The following is a 9,617-nucleotide window of genomic DNA, read 5'->3' on the forward strand; positions in this document are numbered from 1 at the left end:
GGTGAACTTCCTGTGCTCACCCTCATAGCGAGTCAACTCGGCTTGGAACCTAGCAAAGGTCTGATTATAAAGCATCATGGTTGGAACCACGAAAGAAACAAAGTTAGAAAGATTAAGATCAGGACATCAAGTAGAATTTACAAAAAATTACCTACTCATAGAGCCTATCGATCTCACTGAAAATAAGTGAGGTGTCGAGCTCAGGGTTTTCCTCAGGCGTAGCAAAAGCCTTTAAAACACATTTTTATCTCCGACGGGTGCCCTCACATCGGAAGGTTCTTTATTTTGGGCATCCTACATCTCCCTTGGATGTAAAGTCAGTCCCAGAGGGGAATCGCTCATTTTAATAACCCCGACTGGATCAATCGGAACCATCTCTTGTTTCTGGAGAGCTTCAAAACTAGGCTCCTCCGGAGCACCTACCAAATGCACCTAAGCTCAAAGAGTATTTTGGCTGTCAACCATCTCGGGGACATTACCCGATACACCCTTGAAGGCCTCTTCAACCCAAGGTAGGACAACAACAACATCAAGTTCCGATTTAGAAGCCACCAGCTCAGTAATATGAGGGACAGTCAGGTTTTCTCCTCCCTCGGGTGCTACCGAGGAATCATCTTTTTCCTCGCCTTCAGCTCGGGGACTCCCTGATACTTCTAGAGTTAAGGATGCTGAATCAGCCTTAGGTTCTTCCACTTTTGCTTTCTTGAATTTCGAAGGCTCAGTCGATAATTCCCTTCATTTTTTCTTCTCTTTATCGGGTTTCAGGTTATCTGCTTCCCCAGGCAGTGCTTCTCTCATCAAGGAGGCCTCTCCCAAACCTGCACAAATACAAAATATAAATGTAGGGAATAAGGGTGCAATCGGTGATAGCTCTTCTAAGAGACTCGGTTGCAGCAGAAGTGAAGCCCCACCATGGTTCTTGGCCTCCCATCGAGCCCTAAACAGGTCACGCCACACACGCTCAACATATGGTCAAGTCGAATCTAGCCGACTAACCTAGCCCGAGAGATCTCTAGCCGCGCCAGGGTACACCGCGTCAGTTATATCAACGGAGGAAGTCAGTTCAAGGGGCAATTGATCCTAAAGGAAAAGAAAATACTTAATCAGCGTATCCACTTACATTTCGCGTTACACCTTTCAAGGAACTACATCTTCACCACTGGAATCAGGTCCGAGGTCCTAACTCAGACAAAACGGATCATCCACCCTATGTCCCTAACCTCATCAATATAAGCAAAAAAGGCTTTCAAGGCCCGACATCGGAGCTTAATTAGGACCCCTCGGAGGAGTCGGGGACTGTACATTCTGATCAAGTGGTCGAGGGTGAAGGGCATCCCCTTAATCATGTTCACAAAATATCTGATGATGTAAACAATACGCCAAAATGACGGATGAATTTGGCCGAGAGTCACTCGATATCATTTGCAGAAGTCGAGGATCATGAGGTCTATTGAAGGCGAGGATGGCCCCACCGGGCCAAGAGTAAATGGATAGGTATACACACTAACGAAGCCGGCCTTGTATGTTGTTATGTCCTCTCCCCGAGAAGGGATGTCCACCAGCACTGCTTCCCCCCAGCGGCAGTCGGACATCACCTTCTCGGTGTCTGCCACTAAACTAATATATTGGGACATGGGTTGACGTCGTCCTAGCTTCAAAAAAGGCTTGTCAACCTTGAAATCGGAGGTCATTTCACAGGGTTCTGGGATGCATTCCTCAAGATGAGGGGGTATTGTTGCCTTACCCTTAGACGAGCATGAAGAAGAGGAAGGCGCATCTTCCTGAGGGACAGAGATGAAAGTCTTCGCCATTCTTGTTAAAAGGTTTCAGAGGAGAGAAGAAATTGTAATCAGAGAAAGAGCACAACAGAGAAGTAAGAAGAACTCTTTTGAAGGCTTAATGATACAGTGGAAAATAAGGGGCGAAGGAAGAAGTATTTATAGAGGCCAATCATGTACGTTGGAGCAGGCCAAACGTTAGCCAACCACTATAATCAATTCAAAAGCTCTTCAAAGGTTGTATGGATGCGACCTTTAGACACCCCTTTTTATCACATCAATCGCTTAATATAGCGTGACTGGCGTCATGATGGAAGTATCGAAGAGACAAGAATTCAAGACCGTTTCTTATTATTTTCACTCTAAGAAACGCGTGGACTATCTGTATACGGCTAAAATCGAAGAGTCCGATTTTATGATCATTATGACATTTCATAGCCCGTCTTCAGAAGGCTCGAGGAATAGCTCGAGGTTCGACCCCAAGAATTCCCTACGCTCGATCTCAAGGCAGCGCAAATCGATGAATATTATGGACAAGCGGGAAATTCCCAAGGCACGTGGTCAAAGCTGACAAAGCCTAAAAAAATAGTACAAGTCCGTAACGGACCATTAAGTAGCTGTACCAGCTACGTTTTTTATAATAATTATACATGTACCATGTTTGGATTCCCCCTTCTATATAAAAAGGACCATTGTCATTTATTGCACACATGATATTCAATACAAGAACAAGAACATTCTATGCTCTCTAACTTAAACATTCTCCATTGTCTTTCCTTTGATTTATTGCTTACATTTATCGTGTTTTATTGATTATTCTTTATTTATTATTCATTATTGATCATAAAGAGCCATTATTAAGGCCATTGGAATTGTTAGTCCTCCATCGAACAACCCCAGTCAAGCACTCTAGCTCGACTTTGAGGCCCAGCATAGGCTAGCTCGAGACCCCGATTCGCGGTCATTCAGTTTGCCTAACATACTATCCTCAAGCTCTTACTTTAATTTCCTAGCTCACACTTAGCATGTAATGCCTAACAACTAGAATTAAAATAAATCACGTATTTTTAGAACCACACAATCAAATCTAATTGTAATTACCATTTTGAAGGTAAATATTTTCCTATAGATTATAATGGATGAGTGGTTCGACTGTGATTAGGGAGTTTATTATATTCAATCGGAAGGCTCAGACTAACAAGACAAGTATCGTTCTGTTCACTGTTAATTGCTATGCCTGGACGCTCGAGACTTGTGGTCGTTTGGACTTGGAGATGTGGTTCAGCTTCCCATTGGTAAAAAGAATTTTGATTTTTTAGTCTTGTCAAATTGTGAAGCGGCACTTGATCGTTGACACGTCGGTCTATCTTGTTAGTTCTAATGTTTTAATATTTTTTTGTGCCCAAAATCGATTATTAAAACCTTGATTTTCATTTTTAAACTTTGATACATGACTAATGATGGGGCAACTAAGTAAATTTCTAGAAAAGCCTTAAGTTGGGTTGAGATCCTTATGTTTTTGGAGAGCTTTATGGGTTGTATTTGGGCTACTTCATGGGTCAGAATAGGTTATAAAAAATGATGGGCTAACTTGGGCTCAACCCAAATAGATCCAAGAACTAAAATATTTGCAGTCCAACCCATTAATCTCTGGGCGGGTTGGATGGGTTTGGGCTAAAATTGCCACCCCTAACGAGAGCTTAGCCCGGGCAACATAGTGCCTGAGTGTCTCTATCAATCTAGTACATAAGTAACAAAAACGGGGTGAGAAACATAGGTCAATAAGCAAACTAAAACGTCCAATTTATATCCATTCTTAGCTAAATGGTTTGCCACTCCATTAGCTTCTATAAACACGTGCTTTAAAGGTGGATCGCTCGCCTTCTTCAATAGGTACCTGCAATCATCAATCAAATTTTGATAAAACAGTCATTAGATAAGGAGATTGGTTATCTCTAAACAGTCAGTTTTAATTACTAAAGGTAAAAACCTTTTTCTAGTGCAAGCTTGACCTCATGAAGTAGAGCTAAGGCTTTCATGTTTGTATTAGCAGCATGCTAGATTCTCATATTGAAACCTAGGATCCACCGTTTGTTGTTGCCTCTAAATACTGCCAATGTGTCTCTTGTTCTAGGATTGCCTACGGAAGAGCCATCTGTATTAAGCTTATAGTGATTAGCATCTGGCGGCTCCCATTTTATATGGATGATCTCCTTAGCTGGTTTATTACTCATTTTGAGAGACAAGAGGTAGTATTCTAACGCTCTATTGATTGATTTGCTGATGGTAGGAGGGAGCTTATTTTCCTAGAAGATTTTCCCATTCCTTAAGGTCCAGATATACCAAACGAGGAAGGGAAGAAAATCAGGCCACTTGATGAAGTTGTTGAATGATATTTTTGAAGCAAGTTGTTCCTTTGGCTAGTTGAACATAGTGTCATCCTTATCCAAGTCTTGAGAGTAGTTGTGCACCACATTAGTCTTTGCCCATATAGACCTGGAGTAGGAGCATCTAAAAAATATATATTCTAAGTTTTCACATTCGATCTCACAGATGGGACAATTATCGCTAGAGCAAATCCGTCTTTTGGAAAGCATGTATTTAGTGGGAAATCTATTCCTAGCAATAGTCCAAAGGAGGAATATAATCTTATTAAGCATGTCTAATTTCCAGATCCAAGAGTAGTGTAGGTCCTTAAGGTCATTGTGGCCAGAGACGATCTCATATGCTGCCTTAGTTGAGAAAAACTTATGGCCTTTCGAGTTCCAAGGGTAAGAGTCAGACTTAGGGGTCAGCTTGCTTAATATAGGTACTATTGATTTTAGAGATGATGCCAGGAGGAAGAAAAAAGAATAAGCACTTAGGTCAAAAGCACCGTTTGTAATTATGCTAGCAAGATTTTGATTTTGTTCGTGCATCATGAGAGGTCCGTGGTTATAATTTCTAAGACTACCAATTGGTTAATCCAATTGTTCTGCCAGAGATTAATGGATTTACCGTTACCTACAAGCCACTTGGTACCTGCATTACAAATAATGCCTTTCGAGTTCTAAGGATAAGAGACAGACTTAGGGTCAACTTACTTAATATAGGTACTATTGATCTTAGAGATGATGCCAGGAGGAAGCACAAAGAATAAGCACTTAGGTCAAAGGCACCGTTTGTAATTATGCTAGCAAGATTTTGGTTTTGTTCATACATCATGAGAGGTCCCTGGTTATAATTTCTAAGACTACCTAATTGGTTAATTCAATTGTTCTGCCAGAGATAATGAATTTACTGTTACCTACAAGCCACTTGGTACCTGCATTACAAATAATGGAACCCTTCTTAATGATTCTCCAAACATGGGAGCCTATAACTTCCCTATTTAAACTACTACCTAAGGGGCTCAAATTATCGCATTTGTTATGAAGAGTATTGACCGGGAGGGATTCCTTCTCCTTCTTATAATGCCAAGCAAACGCTGCATGGAATGACGAGTTTTTCCAATGTGAATTGGGGAGGCCCAGTCCTCGTTGATTCTTAGGCTTGGTAACAGTATCCAACCTAACTAGGTGGAACGTTTTTTTCTCATCAGTGCTACTATAGAGGAAATTCCTTTGGATATATGTTATTGAGAATAGATGTTTGGTCCAAACGCACACGCAAGTATACATGGTCGACAAGTAATAAAGTGATCAGAAAGTATCGTTCCCACGAGGATTTATGATCAACTATTGCCCAACTTAAACTAGTTATGAGTTATTTGTTCAAGAGATTTTGAGAAGGATGATTGTGATTTTTATTAACTAACTCACTGCAAAACTAATAAGCAAAGAAGAAGATAAGATCGTAAGTAGAGCAAACAAACACTTAGAAAGAATTCAATGAGATGGGAATATTCCGGGTTTATGCGATTAATGTCTCTCCTATTGCGTTTTTTCAATTGATTTAATCACTTGATTTATCTAATTTGTTGATTAGCAGGGTTTATTTTGATCGCGAAGTTCTTTCGACGCTTCGCTCTCCTATTCAAGCCAACCACGGATTATATGTTTGTAGAATCAGAATTAACAAGAATGCATGTATATTTCCTGCAAAAATAACCAAGTATGGCAAACTAGAATATGTCTATCCTAATCGCGAATCTATTCTCTGATGCCCGGATTCAAGAACTTACTCTATTCAATCTTATATGCAATTTATAGTTCCCACTTTCGAGTTCAACTATAAATTTGTAGATAGTAGTCTCTTGTTAGGTATGAAATAGAATAGTTAAAGGTGAGATTGAATAAAAAAATTAACAATGATAAAATCAAGCAATATTATCAACCGTCAAACTACAATAGTCAATCAAAACCCATAACTTCAGAATGATGGGGTTCTTAGAAACTTATGTTTATGACAATACTCAAAATATTATTTTAAGCATAAAAACTATGAATACTAGATAGAAGATGGAAGGATGATGAATCTCGTGCTCCGTTTGTGTTTTTCTGCCTTTGCTTGCCTCCAAAATTGACCAACCCCTCACTAATCATATTTAGGGGTATTTATAAGCTAGGGTAGGAGTATCCAAGTTGAAAATAAAGTAGAAAATAACTTATTCACGGACTGGGGGACCGGGCCTTAGAGCAGGTGAGGCCTAGTCTGTAGCTAGGTGGACCAGGCTTTAGAGCAGGTGAGGCCTGGTCTGGGGCGCGCTGCAGAGTGGGCGTCGCCCACTGTAAAGCCTGGTGGATCTCGCACTAGACCAGGCTTCGCCCACTCTAGCCCCTGGTCCAATGTTTCTGCCATTTTGGTGCTCTTTTTGTGTATCTTTGATGTCCATGTGTGGAACCTTCATGCATTTTCATCCTTCAACAATCCTACACGTAAAAAGATACAATTAGGCTCAAACGTCACACATTTAATCACTAAAACGTTCTGATGCAAGGTAAACAATGCATTAAAAATATATATTTCTAGCCAAACATCATTACCCCACACTTAAACATCGCTTGTCCTCGAGACGACCAAGATACTAAACTATTCTTTAGCACTTTACATTTACACAATCAAAGCACACTACACCAATGATCACGGTTGATAGCAACAATTAAGCTAGAGCATATGCAATTACAAACATTCTCTTTTTTATTCCATTCTTCAAAAGAAATATTCATAATAAAGACAACATGCTTATAATAATCCTAGCCTCAAAAACTGGCTTTATATCACAATGCACTCATGACTTGAATACTCAACATCATGAAAAAGTATAATAAGGTTACATATCCCTCGTGAAACCATATGCCCTCACCACAAGAACAAGAGAGTAAGTTGAATCCACACATTCGAATCTCACAATCAAATATACTTTAAGGACTCACACATATCAAGAAAATCACTCACTCTCACAAAGAAGTCACATGCATGAAATTGATACCATAGGCTTGCCCATAATGTAAATCTCTACTAATATAGGCTCACTCGGATTAAAATCAATTGAGACTTTTTCTTGGTTGTAATGTGGGCTATGGAACGGATAGGATATTTTTTTGGAATTCAAAATAGTGGCTAGCCTTCCTAAGTACTTTAATATATCACAAAATTAACTTTAAGCGCAAATTCTTCAACACCACTTCACTTTCACAGACAATATCACCCAAAGGTATTCCTTATTTCTTTAATCACTACTTTAATTCATACCCACTAGCAAAGACACGATGTCAATTTATTAATCTACACATATATTTTTTTCCAATATTTTTTTTTGCAATTTTTCTCTTTTACAATTTTTGCTAGTGGTTTATTCCTTACAACGCAAGTGTACTTCTCTTTATTTCATTGGTTACACTCAAAAGCCATCCCACACTTAGTCCTTACTTCTTCTAGTTCTCATTTCATAATTAAAGTACTTTCAGAGGTAGCAGGATCAAAATATGTCAATCAAGAATAAAAAGGGTATATGCTTGTAATGTGGTGCCAAATAAAAGTCTATAGGAGCAAAATGTTTACTAGGGATATATTTTATTTCTAATAAGCAATTAAGCTCAAAAAGATCAAAGAAGCCCTAATATCATTTTTCAAACCGAGCATTGATAACCGGCTTAATATATGCATATTTTAATATATATCGCCTCAAATTTTTCTCATGTCTCAAAGATTTGGGATATATAGTATGATGAATTGTGCTAATTTAAGGTATTATTATGTGTATGAATCATTCGGGTGCAATTTGGTATGAAGTGGCGCAATTCACAAAAGCTTGAAATTTTGAGCGCCAGGGCCAGCGCCCCACACTGTCCTGGACGCTCGAGACGTGAAGTTGTCCTGTTATGACTAGGACTCGATTATTTTGACTCGAAGACACCCCCTACTCATATAAAAGCCAACCTAAACCTATTTTGGAGGGGGGGCGTGACTTTGAGAGTGGAACAAAAGTACTAAACACTCGGGAACACGGATTTGATCAGTTTTTCCATTCTACTTCTAGTATTCATTGATTTAATGTTTGAAAATATTATTTTTGATAATAGTATGAACTTGAGTGGATAAGAACCCTATTGTTCTGGTTTCATGGGTGCTACATGAATGTTAATTTTTAAAGTTTAAATTGACGAATTTGATTATCATATTGGGTTGTTTATTTAATTCTGTTTTAATTATTTTTCTGAGTAGCTAATAGTGAAATGCTATCTATGAATCTAGAGTTGAACTCGAAAGTAGGAACTCTAGATTGCATATAGAGTTAAATAGAGCAAGTTCTTATACTCGGGCATCGAGGAACGAATTCGTAATTAGGATAGACATATACCTAATTGCATTACTTGGTTGAAATACAGGAATTGTAAATGCATTCTTGTTAATATTAATTCCACAGACATATAGGCATTAAGTTAGCTTGAATAGGCGAGCAAGAACTCGACAGATTCTTAAGTAACATCAGCAATCCAGATAGATTAATTAGTCATTTTAAGCAAAGAATGCAACGCGATTGTTAGTTAACCTATGACCCTGGAATCTCCTCTCCTACTGATTGTTATCCAAAATTGCTTAAGTGTTTTGGTTGATTTCTAGTTAATTCATTGCTTGATAGTTTTAGGCAGTAAATTAGTCACTTATATATTTTGTGAGAAATATCTTGAATCGATAAGTTATTTGAGTTTGAATCAGCCAAAAGTTAATCATAAGTCATCGTGGAAACGATACTCTACTCACTAGTCTATTACTTGACGACAACGTATACTTGCGTGAGTGTTTTTGGTCGCAAAAAATTATTAGCGCCGTTGTCGGGGACTTAGAAATTAGCTACTTGACTGAGTTAAGCTTTTATTAGTTATTTGTTCAAGTTTTAATTTTCAGTTTGCCTTGTTTGTGTTAACACAGGCTCTTCTCTTGAATGCGGAGGATTAAAAGCGCAAACAACCTCCTTCCTCTTGATCCTGAAATTGAACGAACATTTCACAGAGTGAGGAGGGAAGTAGAAGCTAGAACTAGAATAGAAGGAGAGTTGGACATCATAGTTCAACCACAGCCAATAGAGATGGTAGGTAATGAAGAGCGTGTGGTGATAGAAGACGCAAGGTCCAATCTTGATAATATGCCTCAGGCTATTGTGAAGCCTGATATCATATGGCATTTTAAACTCAAATAGTATATGGTACAGCTGATTCAGTCCACAAGGAAATATGTGGGTCTATCTCATGAAGACCCGCAGAGGCACATTTAGAATTTTTTGGAAATTACAGACACTTATAATTATTCGAACATTTTCGAGAACTATATCAGGCTGACACAATTACCCTTTTCACTACTGGGGGAAGCTAAGGAATGGTTGCAAAAGGAGCCCGCAAACTCATTTCACACTTGGGA

Source organism: Nicotiana tabacum, chromosome 22 (assembly GCF_000715075.1).
Source record: "Nicotiana tabacum cultivar K326 chromosome 22, ASM71507v2, whole genome shotgun sequence".
In the NCBI taxonomy this organism is placed as follows: Eukaryota; Viridiplantae; Streptophyta; class Magnoliopsida; order Solanales; family Solanaceae; genus Nicotiana; species Nicotiana tabacum.